We start from the raw sequence: 18,905 nt of genomic DNA on the forward strand, positions 1-18,905 counted from the left end.
GTTGGGCTTATATCAGTTTGGTCTGAAGTGCCTCCTACATGCTCAAGTCTTGTAGATGTGGTCCCCAGTATTCAGAGCATTCTTGTTCAGAGGTGGTGGCTTTAGATGTGACTGTGTCACTAGGGCTTTGGCCTCCAGAATAGGTAGTTCTATCCATAGATTCATAACTCTACAGGCTACTAGAGGGTGGTAGAGATATTATGGAATAGGATCTAGTTGGAGAAAGCAGGTAATTGGAACCTTGCTTTTGAAAGCGACCATCCACCCCACCACCACCCCGACTTCCTCACCACAACTCTTGCTCTGCTTCCTGGCCGCTATGTGGTGAGCAGCTTTCTTCCCCTGCTTGCTGTTGTTCTCCCTCACGTGGATGGCCCAGCCATGGTGGAGCCAAGTGGCCATGGACTGACAGCTTTGAAACAATGAGTCAAAATGAATCTTTGAAGGCGATTTTTCTCAGGCATGTGGTCACAGCAGCAGAAGGCTGTTGAGAACTATATTGATAATTTTGACTTATTTCTCTAGATGAGCAAATCTCCTGGTCTATGGATAGCTCTAGGGCAAGGGATCTACTTAAGTCAGACTTGTCTTTCCTGTCTACGTCGGGCAAAGCTTACAAGGTGCTTACTTCTTTCGGTCCTGGTACCTCCCTTTGCTCTTCACAATGTTTTACAAGAGCGATGCTCACTGCCAGTCACACTGTCTCCTGAATGGTTTGCTCATGTTATTCTGTTTACCTGCAATGCATCTTAGGGACTCCTTATTCTTCAGAATTCATCTCAAGAAAGAGCTGTAGAAGCTAACAGGGGTGACAGAGAGGAAAGGGGCTCCTAGTGAATGAAGCAGCCTCCAATGAAAAGGAAGTGCTGTGGAGGTTCAGTAGATGAGAGTGCTTGCTGAGCAAAGCAAGGACTTGAGTTCGAATCCTCAGCATCCATGTAGAAAGCATACGGAAACACCATGTAAATACGGTTTATAAATCCATTCCTGGGGTGGGAGTTAGAGAGAGCAGAGTCACGGAAGCTTGTTAGCTGTCAGCCTAGGTCCAGATCACCAGGAGATCCCTGTCTGAGAGGAATAAGGTAGAGACTGATGCACCAGGACATCCAGCATCCTCCTTTGGCTTCTACCCACATGCCCATGGGTACAGGCTCATACAAACACACATATATAATCACCATTTAAATACCCATAGAAGCCCACGTGCTCAAAAGAGAAGAGGGTAGGAGAAGGGACAGGAAAAGAAATTTCTTTGGCAAGAGCAAAACTATGCCGAAACCTATGCCTTATAGTGCATAATGTTAGAGACTTGCTTCTTCAAATCACCAAGTGCCTTTCCTGTTTCTCATGACACCTATTTGCATTCTGACCACACATAAATTTTGATTATAAGTATATAAAATACTGGAAGGCTTATAGTAGGCATCTGATTCATGGCTGTACTCTATACGGTATGTCTCCAGTGATGTATCAATCCCTGGGGGCTGGCTTAATGTGCTCTCCTATTCTGCATGAGAGTTTCGTCTGATCTGCCTGTCCATCTCTGCACATCATCCTCTACAGCCTTGATTCATGGGGTGCGTGCACCCCAAGCCATCTAGCTGCATTGTAGGTATCAAGGTTTCTGACAATGAAGTCTTGGTCCTTGGGGAATTCTGTTGTCTGGGTAGAATGTTGGGCTGAGAAATAGGCCTTCTCTATGGGCCCGATTTCTACAACAAATATGTTGTGTTTCTTTCTTAATTAATGCACACCAGTTATTACACATAAAAAAATAAATCACACAAAATTTAAAATTATTAGATAATTGTAAGATTACAATTATCCCACATAAACTTAACTTTGTAAGATTCACAGTTCCATTTGTTTGTGTTGTAATCACTTTCTTGGGTGTATAGTGTGCTTTTGCCCTGCCCTTCTCTAATAACTAATGATACCGTGCATATTTTCCTGGGTCTATTCATCATCAAATTCTTTTCCTTGATGGGGTACCTGATTAGATACCTTCCCTATTCATGTATGTAAGTCGTTGTGTTTTTCTTCTCTGTTGTTGAGTTTGGAGAGTTTTTATATATTCTGGATACCAATAATTGCTAAGATGATCCAGGAATTTCAAATAGTATTTCTGGTAGCCAATCTTCTACTAACTGCCCCCCCCCCACTGCCCAATTATTTTAGCTTGCTGAAGTGTGTGTATGTCTTTGTTGCTGCTCTTTGGTCGGTTGTTTTTTGGTGCCCAATCTAATATCTGTATAATGCCAACAGTTACCAAGATTTTCTTCTGTTTTCTTTGGAATTTGGAATCTAAATTTTACATTTAGATGTATGACTTAGTTTTTCTGCTTAAATTGCGAGGTATATCCAAAGTTCATTTTCTTTTTGTTGTTGTTGTTTTTGGAGCTGAGGACCGAACCCAGGGCCTTGTGCTTGCTAGGCTACCACTGAGCTAAATCCCCAACCCCCAAAGTTCATTTTCTAACACATAGGTTCCAGCTGTTTCAATATCATTTGTTGAAAATACTGTGTTTTCCTTAATAGTTTTGGGGGGGGTTGGCATATCTGTCAAAAATCAATTCAGAGGGGCTAACAAGATGGCTTAGTCGGTCAAGAATTTACCATAAAAGCATGAGGACTTCAGTCTGAATCTCCCATTATTCCCTTTAAAAAGCCAGGCATGACAGTGAATGCTCATGATTCCAGGGCTCAGATGGTGGAGAAAGGAGGATTCCTGGGGCTCACTATGTGCTAGGCTTGGCCCAGTGGGAGATCCTGTCTCAAACGATGAGATAAAAAGAAACTGAGGAAGATAACTGATATTGGCCTTTGTGGTCACAAGCATACCCACCTGCATTCATGTGCACATATATAAACACACACACACACACACACACACACACACACACACACACACACACACGTCCATTGTCTAGGCTTGAGAATGTATTTCAAGGATAAAGCATTTACCTAGTATGTATGAGGCCCCATGTTCAATCCCTCCATGAACTCTTTGCTCTTGATTACTATTATAGACAGCCTTGAAATGCAGAAGTGTATGTACTGTACTCTAACTTTAATTTTAAAACTATTCTTGCTATTCTAGTCACTTCAATTGTTTGATACATGGATATGGAATAAAAGTGTACTTTGACATACTGCTCCACTAGTGCATAGATTAATGTACTTGCAATCAAGCCTGCCTTGTATGTGGGTTTTGGGATTTGAACTCAGGTTTCATTCATATTGTGTGTGTGAGTGTGTGTGTGTGTGTGTGTGTGTGTGTGTGTGTGTGTGTGTGTGTGTATTATACAAATACTACCTGCTTTGTCCACAAAATTTACTCGTATGTATGATTCAGGGCTGATCACTTGGAATCAGATAACTAATCGGTAGGCTCTTTCCTGGGAAAGATTAATTTTCCCACTCTTGACATTCCTTAGTTTTCTGTAGCCCTTTGTCTAGGGTGGGGCCCCTGAGATTTCTGCTCCCATGTGAGCGTGTCTATGGATGGCATCCTGGTTTGGGAATTCTTTAGGCAACTATGTTGATGAGTTTCCACGAAAGAAGGAGAGGCAAAGTGAGCAGATGGAAAGGGTTGTAGGGAGGGAAGGGAGGGGAGACACGATGTAATTATAGTTTCAGAAATATAAAGATTGAAATTATATGACCAGCTTCATGCAGCATGTTCAGTTAGATGTCTGTGACATACAACCTCTCAGGTTTGCCTTGGCCTTTTCGTACATCAGTATTTGTTAGTTTGTTTTCATTGCTAAAAATAATTAGAATTTTTAATAACGTACAATGGCTTGTGCATATGTTCTTTTGGAATAAGAAATTGGGGTAATTTCTAGCTTGGGACAATTAGGAATATTGCATCTAAAACACATCTTTTTACAAATTATTTGTATGTTACAAGTATGGGTGTCCTGCCTATGTTATGTGCATGGGTGTCTTGCCTACATGTATATCTGTGTACATGTGTGTGGCTGATGACTCTGAAGGCCAGAACAGTCAGATCCCCAGAGACTGAAGTCACTGATGGCTGTGAGCCACCATGCAATTGTTGGGAACTGGACTCAGGTCCTCTGGAAGAACAGTGAGTGCTCTTAACCACGTGTCATTGCTTTAGCCCCTAGAACACATTTTTATGCATTGTGTAAATATACATGCATTTCTTCTACCTAGGAGTAAAATTGCTGTGCTACCTAACATGTTCACACTTGACTTTAGTAGACATCACCAGAGTTTCCTAGAAAATGCTAAGAGAAGTGAATGTGTGGGATGGGAGGTGGGGGTGGGGAGTGGGGGTGGGGCACAGTTGCTCTGTGCCTTTGCCAGGACTTGATCTTACTGGTTACCTCCTGTTCTGTTCTGTTCTTGCTTTGTTGTTTTTCATTCTGATGACGGTGTTTGAGTGTCTTTGTGATCTGATTTGTGGTTCCTGGTGACAAATAGAAGTGTGTTCTGTCTGTGTGTTCATTTCCTGTTCAGAAATGCATTCTTATGAAGTGTCTCTGGCCATTTAAATAAATCAGGAAATATGTTTCTGTTTTTAAAGTTTGTGTGAGCTACTCCACTGACATCTCTGCGTTGAGCTCCACTCCTTATTCCCTTTTACCAGGCAAAGCTTTCATGCTAATAAAGTCGGGTGCCTCGGTTATTTCCAGGCGTTTGTTTTCTGGCTGCAGATTAGGAGCTCTCTCTTCGTAGCCTATTCCTGGTTGGGCAGTTATTCGCTGGCACTGCCTCTTCCTAACTTTATTGCTTTTTCTCTTGCACTCGAGGTCTATCATCCATCTGGAATTGATTTTAGGGTTTGGTTTGAGGCATGGATCAAGGTTAATTTTATTCATATATAGAAATTCAATTACTCTAGCACCATTTATTGAGTAGCCCATTCCTTCCCACACTAAATCCAATAGAATACTTGTTGTAAATCAGTGGTTTTATCAGGGTGCCTCTGTTTCTAGGCTTATGCTGCCCTTTAGTTCCTGTTGCTGGTCCTTGTACCAACTGTTACTTTGTCTCAATTACTGTAGCTTACAATACAGCTTGTTCTGTGATGATGTAACTGCCCTTCTTCAGGGCCCATACCTTCCTTTTACACTCATCTCATTTCCACGGCAGTTGATGGGTTTTTTATTATAATTATATTGAAACTATAAAACAATTTGAGGGAGACTTACATCCTTACATACTGAGGCTTTCAGTTCATGAATGTGTGTGTTCCTTCATTCAATTTTCAGTTTCTCTCAGGAGTATTTTATAGAATATGCATGGTTTTGTCCTTGCTTCATTTGGTTCCCCCTGCCCATATCAGGCAGTTTTCATATTACTATAAATGGCATTTTAGGGTATATTTGTTATATGCAATATTATAAATGGCATTAGGGTACAATATGTTACTAACATATAGGAATTTGTTTTTACATATTGTATTTATAACAGCCTTCCTAGATTAACCTAATACTTCTTGCCACATTTTTAAAAATCAGGTGTTAGTATTGAATTTCTGAGTTTAGTGATATAAACTTTTTATTCTATATTTTTATAGCATGGTAAATGATAGTTTTGACTATATTTGGTCATGACAAAATGCTCTTTTGAATTATCACCGGGATATATAGCCCTAAGTTTAAACTTAGGAGTTCGTGGTCTGCATTCATGACAGGTACTGCTTTTTCTTTGTCAAAATTTTGTATAAATATTATAATATATATGGAGCTATGGCTCAGAAATTATCAGTATATAATTTTTTCCAGAGGACACAAATTCTGTTCCCAGCACCCAAGCTGAGTGGCTTACAACTCGCTGTAAATTTAGCTCCAGAAGATTCAGTGCCTTCTTATGGCTCTGTAGGCACTGCCCTTATGTGTACAGGCCTGGACATGGCCTTACACACACATAAAAAATGAAATAAAACTTTTTCAAATGCCCTCATATAATGAGTCCGAAGGATTTTTCCCTTTAATTTTATTCTTCATGAGCCTTTCTATAAGATCAACGATATCAAGAGGTTATATTTCCGAATGTATGTATACAAACACATGTATGCAATAATGGTTCATGAAAAAAGAGGCCATGAGAGCAGGGAGGAGAGCAATGGGGAAAGTTTGGGTGGATTTCAAAAACGAACAACAAGAAAACAAACACGTAAGACAAACAAACAAATGAAAAAAAATGAAAGATCAATGACTGGGTTGGGTTACACCTGCCTGAGCTACATGAAGTCATGAGTTCAATCTGCAGTGCCAAATAAATAAATATTAGAAAAGGATTTCTCTCAAATTTATAAGGAAATATTAATAAAACACAAAATATCTGGATTTATTTTTATATGGAATTTTTTTTCTTAATCAGTGCATAAAGGTGTAGCTGGGAGAAAATATCACTGAAAATTTTAAATAGGAAAGGCTAATGTCAAAGATCCCAGTCTACTTACTTTTATGACTATTAAGGAAGGAGAATAAAATACTCCAGACCACTCTAGAGGCAGGAGCAAACATGGGAGTGAGGCCTCTTCTCTTTGCAATCCATGGGTTATACCTATTGAATGCTCGAGAAATTTGTTGAGTTTTCCAGGGTCAAAGTTGGTCTAAAGTTGGCCAAGGCCGGTGGCGTAGAATCATTGCCCAGGAATGAATAAGGAAGCTTCAAGCTGGAGGTCTAGCAGCCCATGGGTAGCACATAAGTCACCCGAAGTAGGAAATCCATTACTGTAATACCACCGGGCTGAGTAGAGGAGTGAGGGGTCTAGCAAGCTGAGCGACCCTCCCCGCGTGGTCTGCTGCTGCCATGTGGACCACAGAGGTGCACCTACAATCGGAAGAAACAAAGCTTTTCCTTCTACTGCCCTTTCAGTGCCTTCTACTGAAAAGGGCAACAGTTCCAACAGAACGTCACATATTTACAGGCAAAGCTGCGGAAGACCGTTTTGCTGATGGGCGCGAACTGTAAAATGAGATGCAAATTTTAGGACTCTTCGGATGGGCTCCCTCTAATATCAGCTTTGATGTGGTTTTTTTTTTTTTTTTCAAGGTTTTATTCCTTTCAACTAAATTTTCAAATTCAGAATCTAAATTTGTTTACAGTGACTTATTGTCTTTTAAAATGCCATCCCGTTGTAGACTACGCATTCCAGATGGCCCCTTTCTTGATGAAACCTGCAGAGTAGTTGATTCAACTATATTTCCAAAGATTAATGTTGCACCCTTGATTTTCTTGGAATGCTTCTTATCCTATTTCAAAAAATCCTGACTTTTTTTTTTTTTTATTAACTTGAGTATTTCTTATATACATTTCGAGTGTTATTCCCTTTCCCGGTTTCCGGGCAAACATCCCCCTCCCCCCTCCCCTTCCTTATGGGTGTTCCCCTCCCAACCCTCCCCCCATTGCCGCCCTCCCCCCATAGACTAGTTCACTGGGGGTTCAGTGTTAGCAGGACCCAGGGCTTCCCCTTCCACTGGTGCTCTTACTAGGATATTCATTGCTACCTATGAGGTCAGAGTCCAGGGTCAGTCCATGTATAGTCTTTAGGTAGTGGCTTAGTCCCTGGAAGCTCTGGTTGCTTGGCATTGTTGTTCATATGGGGTCTCGAGCCCCTTCAAGCTCTTCCAGTTCTTTCTCTGATTCCTTCAACGGGGGAAAATCCTGACTTTTATCCTTAATTTCTCCCACCAGCCTTGGTTTGTAGTTCTATCACCGTCTGCTCCGTGTGTGAGTACATATTGTGCGATTTTTAGCTTTTATTTCTGTCTAATTTATATTATATGGCAGGGTGCACACCTCCCAGGAAAAAAACCATGACTCGCAGTAACACGTTTCTGATTGTGTATCTGGATTGTTTTCTTCTGCCTTAAGTTATTTGCTTTTTCAGTTACGTTGCTCTATTATTAGCCTTCATATATCTCGCATAGTATTTCATCTATTCATCCATACAATGCATCTCTGTAACACTTAACATCTCAGTTACCCTCTCCAATTTCTCCTGGACCCCTCCCCATATACCACTCCCAATTTCTTGTTCTTTTTCTTTATCTTAACTCACTGAATTCAACCAGTGCTGCTCATATATGCATGGATGTGGGGCCACTTCCTGGAGCATGGTTAACAGGCCAGGGACCACATCCTCACAGGAAAGTGCCATCACATGTCATCTGCCTCTCACCTAGGAGTGGGGGCTCACGTGCCCTTCCCTCGTTGATGTTGGAGCGCTGATTGGCTCAGTCTTGTGGAGGTTGTGTGCAGGCAACTAGAGCTGGTGTGAGTTCACAAGCGTCGTGGCCTGTCTTATCTGGGGAGCTCTTGCTCTTACTGTGTTTCTTTCCTGTCATCTATGAAACCCTGAGTCTAGGAGACAGAGGGTATGATATAGATGTCCCATGTATGGTTGAGCACTCCACAGACAAGCTTTTTGTTTTGAAAGCTATTTTGCTAGGTTGGTAAATTGTTTTAGTGCTTAAAGATGTCTTTTTATTGTCTTTTCTCTTCGAAGTTTCAGTTGAAAAGTCAGTGATAGTTCTATCATTGCTTCTCTGAAAGCCACGCTTCTATTTCCTCTGCTTATAAGATGCCCTTTTCAATCTTAGTGAATTTGCTTAATCGTACATATTCTTTGGGATTTGGGGAGTTTCTCTAACTTATTTGTATGTTGTGTTTCTTTTAGAAAATTCTCAGAACATCTTTCTGTGTTTCTTTCTTTTTCCTGTTTATATTGAAATTACACTCAAAGAAACCAATTCCATCACATCGCTTGCATCTGCTCAACTTTTTGATGCCCTGTTGCTATTTTATCCCTCTAAGGAAATACAATACTAAATATTCTCTACTAATTCATATCCATCTCACTAATCTTTGCTTCTGCTACATGTAATCTGCATAATATACCCAACTATTGAGTTTTTTCTGGTGAATAATATTAAACTTTTTGTTTTCTAATTTTATATAAATTCTCCTTTCTTCTATTAATTATATTACTTATAGTTGTTTAAAAATTGACTTCAATCAATTCAAATATGTCTTTAAGTTTGTCTTCGAAATTAGCATTGTTTTGAAGTTTGTTTTCATTTGATTAAATACTCTGGAATTCTTGGTACAATTGACCTAAGATAGACATTATGAATGAAAAATTGTAGATTCTATGACTGACGTCTCCCCATAGAGAAGACTTAATTTTGTTGTGACAGGAGGGAGGCTAGACCATAGAAATGCTAACCTGAGCCATTGTGTACTTGGGTTGCACACAGTGTGAGCCTTGCAAGGCTGGCCTATTTCAGGCTCGTCTTTGTTCTTGGAGCCTACTCTTCCAAGGATCTCAAGGGTGAGCCCTGTATGTTTATTAGGGATCCTCTGCTTGGCAGCCTACGCACTTCAGTTTTTATATTCTTAGTACCATGAGACTCCTCAAGTGTCTGCTTTGATATTCAGTTTCTTAGCAGCTGCTTTTCGCTTATTTTCTTGGCAACCTGCCTCACATGTGCAGCTAGAAGTTGGAAAACACCTCAAGGAAACATTGTACAAAAAATACCCACTTTACCTCTCTGCAGTTGGCTCTCCCTTCTGATCATGACTCCTCAAGTCATGGAGAACTTAGCCCTGCTACCAATCTTGACTCCCCTGTAAGTGAGTCTATTATAAACTCTTGGCTGCTGATCTTTGTTTAGTGTCTATGCTCCATGAAGTAAATTGGAAAAGGCCCTGAGGAGGGGAGCTGGCAACTGGCAGAGGGCTCACTTTTATCTATTTCCCTTCCTTCTGCTTTCTGGCCTTTCGGGACTCAGGAATATTTTGAGGGTACAAGGAAACCCCCAGGAAGGGTGTTTAAGCAGACTGCAGGAAACCAGAGCATGCGGGTGAAAGAGGTGGTGAGGAGTAGAAGAAAACTTTCCAGAACCACAGAAGTTACAGTCAGGAAGCTCAGATGGGGCCTCGGTGAAGCCACAAACGTGTTCAGGAGAAAGAAGGAAATGGCTCTAAACAGCTAAACACCCTTGCTCTTAAAGAGTAGCGAAGAGCCTTGAGGCAGCCCTTTCTGAGTCTAATTTCCCACTCCAGCCTACTTGGCATTATCAAGAGCAAGTGGAAGATGCTGATGAGAGCAGGAAAAGCAAGACAGGAAGGACCCAACCCTCTCCCCACACCCAGAGGGCGGTTTGCAACCTGTCTGCGTTGAGAGCAAACTGCAATGTCTCCAGTTATATGAGCTCCTGGAATTATGCGTGTTGTTGTGTAATTCGCTAAATGTTATAACCTTTTAGTTTGTGTGTATTTCTATAGGCTCAAGTGCCACTGTGCTCGGAGACATCAGAGGACACGTGCCAAGAACTGACCTTCTACCTTTGTTGGGTCAGAGTTTATCTTATAAGCTGTCATGTTATATACTTTGGGCTAGTTGGCCCTTAAGCTTCTGGAAGATTCTCCTGTCTCTGCCTCCAATACTTCTGTAAGAATGAAGGGATTACAGATGCAAGCTACCATATCCCTCCATCTTGTTTTGCTTTGTTTTGTATCCAGGAGACTGAACGCCTGCCGACAGTCTCACACAGCAAGCACTTTTACCCGCTGAGCCATTTTGCTAGTCTGGCTTTACCTTCGTCTCATTTCTGAAAGATAAATTCCTGGGTTGGTTACTTCTGAGTTCTGGTTGGCTCCACCCATTGACTTCTAGAACAAAGTGTGAAGGGAAGAACGAGGTTTGAAATCTGGAAGCAGTTTTCCCTGAAGAGCAGAACTGAGCCCAATATGTTGATTTCTTTATTTTCCCTCTGAATTCCAGACTCTTCCACTCTGCCTCATTTCTAAGCATGGAATAAATATAGCACTGAAAAGGTGTCTGTGTCTCAGTTGTCAAACGGGAAATTCCAGAAGCCTCCTGTGGCCTTGCCTCCTACAAGGCAGGAAGGCACTTTTCCCCAAAGACAGGAGTTGACAGAGTCTCCTATCCCCTGGGAGCCTCCCTGGAAGCTGGGCTTTGGAAGTTCTAGCATAAACATCCCCACCCACCTGGCTCCCACACAGACCATGAACAAATTGGCCCCTCTTCCCAGAAGAGCAGTTTTCTGTGTGAGTCACTTTTGTCTCTTTGCTTTGGACTTTGGGCCTCAGGGGAACTTGAGTACACTTCTAGTGGTAGTGTACTGAGAATGTTTTTAGCACAAGGAAAACGAGGAACAAAAGAGGTTCAACCCAGAAGGCACAAGTCATCTTTGGTGTACATGGAAACCATGTACTAGGGCCTAGGGTGAATTAATTACTATACTGCTGCAAATGCTCTGACCAGAGACAACCGCTTGGGTACGGAAAACACAGCAGCCTGATGCTGAGAAGATGGAGTATCTTCCATGGAATTTGTCACAATCCCTAGACCTAGGCATCCATTCCAGAGCTGATGTAGATTTACCTAGCTCGGCCCACTGCAAAGAACCATCGCCTGGAAAGGGAAGGCTGGAAAAAGACACAGAGGGCTAGGGGAGACAAAAGGGATACAGAGCAAGTAGCTTCTCCTATGTGTGACCTTGGCTTGATCCCTATGCCTCAGTGGTGTCTCCATGGTTTTGTCCTGATGGATCCACAACATTTGAAAATTATCTGGCTTTTTGACTGGTTTTATGTCAGAATCTCAGAGAGAGCTCAGTGGAAATCTGTTCTCCTCCCCCTCCTCCTGCTCATCTTCCTCCTCTTCCTCCTCCTCCTCCTCCTCCTCCTCCTCCTCTTCCTCCTCCTCCTCCAATGCTCTGCTAAATGACTCTCTGTGTCTCTCTGTCTCTCTTTCTGTGTCTCTGTTTCTCTCTGTCTCTCTCTGTCTCTGTCTCTCTGTCTCTCTCTGTCTCTCTCTGTCTCTCTGTCTCTGTCTCTCTGTCTCTCTCTGTCTCTCTCTGTATCTCTCTGTCTCTCTCTGTCTCTCTGTCTCTGTCTCTCTGTCTCTGTCTCTCTGTCTCTGTCTCTCTGTCTCTCTCTCTCTCTCTCTCTCTCTCTCTCTGTGTGTGTGTGTGTGTGTGTGTGTGTGTGTGTGTGTGTGTATGTGTGTGTGTTGTAAGTGTCCATGTTAGGGTGAGTGTATTTTGAGGCCAGGGACAAATTTTAGGTGTTATTCTTGAGGTGCTGTGTGTCTTGTGTTTTCAAACAGTCTTCTCTGGACTGGAGTTTACCAAGTAGGCTAGGCTGTCTGGCCAGTGGGCCCTAGTGATACTCTTACCTTTGTCTCGCTAGCACTAGGATTACAAATGCACCTGACTTAAAACAAACAAACAAGCAAACTCATGGTTCCCCGAGCTTGAACTTGTGTCTTCTAGCTTGCAAAGCAAGCACTTTGCTGAGGACTTTTATACCTGAGGGATATTTTTAGTGTGGGGGTAAAAAATGCCTTTCCTTTCTGATCTTTCTTTTCAGACTGTGCAAAGCATTACTGAATCTTGGGGCCCTTGGATATGTCCAGCATCCCTGTTGGCGCCTCCTGGAACATGGACTTACTAACATTTATCTGCCTAAAGCAAAAGGTGGCCTTAATGATCCCTGCTGACATTTATCCAGTGCCTTTCACTCAGGGTTCCCAAAGAACTCTACTGCTGATTTACGGACTGCCTGCGCTGCGGAAGTGAAGGGTAATGGGCACCATGGTGAAGATGATGATGGATCACCCGGGCTCTGGTATTTGATATGTCATGTTGTTTCTGGGGCATTTCCAATTTCCTGAGCTTCCTGGTGATTAGAAGCATAAGAATAAGAGATCGCTCCGTCCATTTCATCCCGGCTCTCAGTGGACACGACTCTGATTGGAGCCCTGGGAGGTCTTAGTTCTTTGCTCCTCTCACACAAATTTTAGTAATGATAGAAAGCAGGCATTTGACATGCTGCAGCAGAGTCCGTGTGCTCCCTTCTGTATTGGACATGGTGACTTCACTTACCTCACTTCTGGTTTAAGATTAAATTAATTAATTAGCCAATCAATTGTGTATGTCTCTCTCTCTCTCTCTCTCTCTCTCTCTCTCTCTATCTCTCTCTCTCTCTCTCACACACACACACACACACACACAATGTAAGCATGCATGCATGCATGCCATGGCTTTCATGTGCAGTCAGAATGGCCTGTGAGTGTTGAAGCTTCCCTTTCATCTTGATTGAGACAACCTCTTTCCATATATGTAAGCCAGGTTAGGCCGCACCCTTGTTTCTGGCAGTTCTCCTCTCTCTCCCTCCCATTTCCCCACTTGGCTATGCTGGGATTCTAATAGTTGGTGCTCCTGTGTCTGTGGTTTACATGGATTCTGTGGCTCTGAATCCAGGTTATCATGCTTATGCAGCAAGCCCTTTACCAAGTGGGCCATCCTCTCTCTAGCCCCTTGTGTCTCTTTTTAAAACATTCTCAACCACCCAAAATTTGAAGTCTCTCTGCTCGAGGGAAGGTACAGAATTCAGGATGAATTCCATTCTGAGATCATAATTAAGCACAGAGCTTAGTGATTTTTTTAAGCTATGGAAAGACCCCCCAACCTTGGTCTGCCATCCCTATTCTCACTCCCTCCATCCAATGCCCCCCTCTTTCTCTTAGCATGGTGTTATGCAGCCCCAGGTGGTTTTGAACCATGTTGGCAAGGACAGCCTTAAGCTTGACCCTCCTGCCTCCATCCTGGCTCTACCACTACACCCAGTTTATGTGGTGCTGGGGATTAAACTCGGGCTCCATTCACAGTGGACTCTGCCAACTGACTGCATCCCCAGACACCTCTTTCTTTAGAAATAAAACCCTACCAGAACATCAACACACCAAGTAGATAAAAGGGAGCCATCCTGTCGCAGTCTCTCACTGTCCTCCATCATGGTGACCCCTGAGATCTAGGCTGAAAAGCACTGGCTCCTGGGGAGATGTACTGTGATCTGTACAGGAGATCTGAAGTTCTTTCTAGGGCTCCCCACTGACTTTGAGTAAATCACTGACTGTTTCTGTTTCATCTCTAAAATAGAGGGACTGCTCTTCACTGACAGCTTTTACACATCAGGACTCTTCACTCCGTCTCTAAAATAGACTGCTCTTCAGTCACTACTAAAATTGCAGCTTCTAGTGGATTTCTCTCCATTATAACTTCATTTGGTTCTTATAGTTCATCTTTGGAGTAGGTAAATCGGAGTAGACAAATTATGGGTTATTCTGATTTCTGATCATCTGGTAAGCAGCATAGGCATGGCCAATACCAGGCAGCCAGACTCTGAAATTCCTTGAGCTGAACTTGAAATACTTGGTTTTCAGCTTCTTTTTGCCCATTGTGTAAGGATTTTAAACAGCAGAATCTATACAAATGAAATTTTCCCCCTTGGGGTGACATGTTACTAACAGTGCCTCCTAAGTTGGAAGGAGTTATGTCCTCCAAAAGAGATGTGTTGGCTCTGTAATCCATGGTCTGTCAGCATGTGATCCTTTCAGAATGGTAGCAGGATGTTAGTAATTGACATGTTCACTAGTTTCCTTCGATGATGGTGGTCATTCGAAGACAAGAACACAGAGGAAGGGTACCTTGTGACAATATAGACTACACAGCTGGAAGCCAAGAAACACACATGATTGCTAGCAAACCCGCAGGAGCTAAGAGGCATGGGGTGTGTTGCCTCATCAGAGGGAACATGGGCCTGCGGACACCTTGATTTCAGATTTCTGGCCTACAGATTTCTGTTATGAAATGCCTGCCTATTGTTTTAAAACATCCACATTGTTCATACTTAGGTACGGCAGCCGTAGACATGAATATAGTTGTTTAAGTGGTTTCACTGTATAAGTAGATTTGAAAACCATTTGTCCACGCCAACGTCTTTCCTTAAGTCTGTACTGTGTAGATTGGAGGAAAGACTCCTATTGAATAGCTTGTTAGGGTTTGGTAAAGGCCACTTCACCTTTCTATGCTAACTCGCTGACCCTTCTTCTAAGGCATAGTTAACCTTGATGGACAGAGGTGTTTGAGAAGGAAGGTGGTTGGCATGGGGGAGACTCAAAGTCTCTCTCAAGACTCCGTTCCCAGGAAGAACAGTATTGATAAGCATGGGTATGGACGAAGCAAGGGATGTCCAGGGGAATAGCAGAATGAGGATGACTTTATAAGATGTACCATTCACGGAGAACCTTCACTGGGGAAAAAGGATGCTGGGAAGGAAGATGCAGCACAGGTGAAAGAGAATCTCGAGATTCGGAAAGTGAACTTCAGAAGGCTGGGTTGAAATACAAGGGGCATGATTTGACTGGTCATATGGATGAAGACTTTCTGAATGCAAGAGTACCTTGAGGGAGGGTGTGGATGGAGTGGGCAGAGTCCGGGAGCTGTAAAACGGACTCAGTGGGATGAGCATACTGTAGATGCTCCAGAGAGAGCTTGGACAGAGAAACGAAGCCCAGAGAGGTAGGCTAAAACAGTGGTCTGTTGGGATTTGAACTCCCTGGTGAGAAAGTCCTATAAGCTCAGAGAGGAAGACAGCCTATCATTAGCAACATTTTATATAGACTCCTTTTGAAAGGAAAAAAAATCAGCTTAGGACCCCTAAGACCAAGTTATCAGATCAAAGGAGATCACCCCTCCCCGAGAGGGAAAGAGAGCAGACAAGGCCAAGAGATAGAGAATGAGGAAGAAGGGGAAGGAAACAAGGGAGAAGGAAGAGGAATATTTGTCCTCAGGGACAAAAGACTGACTCTGGATAGGGAGGAGAAAGGCACGACATGGGAAAATGTCATTTTTTAAAGATAAAGGGGGAAACCCTGTATGAGAATGAGGTGTTTAATTTTAATTGGGCATGTTGATTAGGCGAGCCAAAGCAGGTTTTGATTGCTGGACTTCACTACTTTGATAGCTGGACCTTAGTAGTCAGCCTCAGGAAGAGGAAGTGGCCAAATAAAGGAACAGACCTTAGTGACTAGCTCTAGAAATGTTGTCCAACAGTTTTAGCAAGGCAGAGGGAATGGGGGAGAAGGGCAAGGCCTGCCAGAGCCATGTTTGACACGCGCTAGCTGTCCAGTCCCTTCACCTTTTTCAGCCTTGTATTGGAGTATCTCATTCGAGTTTCCCATAGGCCTAGTGTTATGGTTACACTAATAGATGAAACTAAAGCAATATCAACTGGTGCTCAAAACTTATGGTTGGTAAATGGGGAAACCGGGGTTTGAACTGAGGCTCTCCGGTCATCTGATTCCAGAATCCATCAAATCCCTAAGTTCAACTCATTTATCACCAAGGATCCCAATCGCTGATGTCCATTTTAAACCAGGAAGTGTCATGGCGTGGGATAGGCAGGTAGATGGTGGCATACGGTGGGGAGAGAACAAGAGAGCTGGCGAGGAAAAGGCTTAGGAGCCTTATGAGGTAGCAGAAGAGGCGGAATGTGTGCTTAGCTGTTCTGTAAGTACTGGGATATTGTTGTTATTTGAACAGGAAATGTTCCCAACAGGCTGCTTTGGACACCGAGCTGGTGGTACTGTTGGAAAAGTTGTGGAATCTTTAGGGGATAGAGCCTTGCTGAAAGAAATGGTCACTGGGACCTGATGCTGGGTTTGTCTTCAGCTTCACTTCCTGTTTACTCTCTGGTTCTTACCTGTTGATGCAATAAGATCAGTGACTTCCTGCCACAGCTATAGTGCCTTTCTAAAATAAATCCTGTCAGCTCTTTCTTTACATCTCTCTCTGTCAGCTCTTTCTTTACATCTCTCTCTGTTGGGTGTTTTGCCACAGCAGCCAGAAGAATGGCTAATTCCGAGACCAATCAAGGGTGAACAAGTAATTGATGGGCTTCTTCAGTGGATCAAAGACGATTGGAAGAGGAATAGATAGGGTATAGGAGACAGGAGGCCATTGTTGGATTTTCAAAAGGAAGTTCTTACTATAGTTAGAGATTTAAGAGTACATAGACCTGTGATTCAAGGGTAACTGCAAAAGGAAGGGTCACCAGACCAAATCCTAATAATTAAGGAAATATGTAGAAGGAAGACACAGTATAAGTGTGGTGTATAAGCCCATGGGTGTGGAGTTCAGTTGGTTGTCAGTTCTGTGTCCTGAGTCAGCCCTTGGTTTTGTCATCTGAGAAATGGGGATATTAACAGGACCTATTTCACAATATCATGTGTGGGATAAAATAGGACTTGAGGACTACTTGAACAAACAAAAATGCTTAGGAACAGCTGGTACTTTGCCTTTATTTCTCATAAACAAGAATGTCTCCCTTGACAGTTTACCCCACCCTTCATGTCTTCTCTTCTCCCACACCCCCCAAGGCATTATTATGCTTACATCGGCACTTGGTGTTCCTTGTTTGATATGCCAACTTAGTAGATTTATTTATTTTTTTAAACGCAAGCATGCTGCTAATCCAACAGTACTTATTCACTGTTTCTTCTGGACACACTGTGGGTGGGACTTGACTTTGGTTATAGCCACCTCCCTTCATGAAGTTATGTGCCTTAATTATTATTGATATCATGGAGTTATTGCCTTCAAGAAGGCAATCAGGCAGTGCAAACTGTAAGTCTGTCTTGCTGTCTTTGGTGGTGAGTCCTGTATTCATGCCTCTGTTTCTTCTGAGCATCCTTAGTTGACATTCCTGGGATGATCTTTGCCTTGTAGTACACAGCATCTGGTTCTTGTTACTTGGTTTACAAACTCAAATATGTCTAAAGCCACCTAGAAACTAGCTGGGAGAATCGTCTCGTGCTTACAGCTCTCACCACACAAGTTTGGAGACTGGAGCTCAGAATCCCAGAAGCCAAGTAAATGTTGGCTGAGTGTAGGAGCCCACCTACAATTCCAGCCTCAGAAATGGAGAAAGGGGATTCCCAGAGCAAGCACACTGACTGGTCTGAGCTCTGTCTTTGACTGGGGGACTCTACCTTGATGCATAATTAGGTGGAAGACTAATGGACGATGATATTCCTGACATCAACCTGGTATCTAGGTGCATATAGACCCCCTCACAGACATGTGTCCAGACATACATACACACAAGCACAGCATAGACTTACATGAAAATGGGAAAAACCGTGAAGAAGGAGGAGAAAGAGGAGAGAAACACCTAGAAACAGTCTCAGACACAAGCTAATGTTAAAACAAATATCTTCTCTCACCAGGGTTCAGTCAAGGTGGCACATGGAATCCCAGGAGCTCAGTGCACAGATAGCTGTGTTTCTGAGGGAGCTGAGTGGAGCTGCGCAATAAGAACAGCCGCATCAGCCTCTGGTTTCTCAGTTCTGGAAGGAAGTGTCTGTCACAAAGGAGAGCCCTGTGGAAGAAGTGAGTCACTGTGATCAGTTCAGATCCTTAGTGCTCAAAGAGAAGAGTTTTTTCCCCCTCGGGAGAAAATAGAGGATGTGTGTGGGTGAGGTCAGCTGTCACTGATGACATGGGAGATAGGAAGTACAAAACAGCTTGGAAGAATGACTGTGGGGATCATTACAGTAGCCCCAACCCTGAAATCCTTCCCTTGGTTCTCCCTGTCCACCTTCAACATTGCTCTGACTTAGCCTCCTTTTAAAATGCAGCTCTTACCAGGTCTCTTTCCAGCTAAAGATATTTTTCATGTCTCCTCTTTGCCTAGAAGCCCAGTGGGAACATTCTTGTAATCCAAGTACTTGGAAAGCTGAAGCAGGAGGATTGTGAGTTGGAGGTCAGACCAGGATACACTAAGAAAACTTGTCTCATGAAAAGTGTGCGCTGGGGAGGGAGGCACTTTATCTCAGTGGGAATGAAGCACTTTAATGTTTATTATCCCTGGTACCGAAAACCAGGTCTCAACAGGTGATATTTTTACCGTGGTCATTGAAATCTATTTTCATCACAAGGTGTCCAACCAACATAACACATCAGAAATCCCCTGCTGTTCGTGGTCCCCCTCTTAATGATGGTCTTTGTCCACAAAATATCCCTAGAGTAAGGGTCCATTTGCTGAGG

This window comes from Rattus norvegicus, chromosome 18 (assembly GCF_036323735.1).
Source record: "Rattus norvegicus strain BN/NHsdMcwi chromosome 18, GRCr8, whole genome shotgun sequence".
In the NCBI taxonomy this organism is placed as follows: domain Eukaryota; kingdom Metazoa; phylum Chordata; class Mammalia; order Rodentia; family Muridae; genus Rattus; species Rattus norvegicus.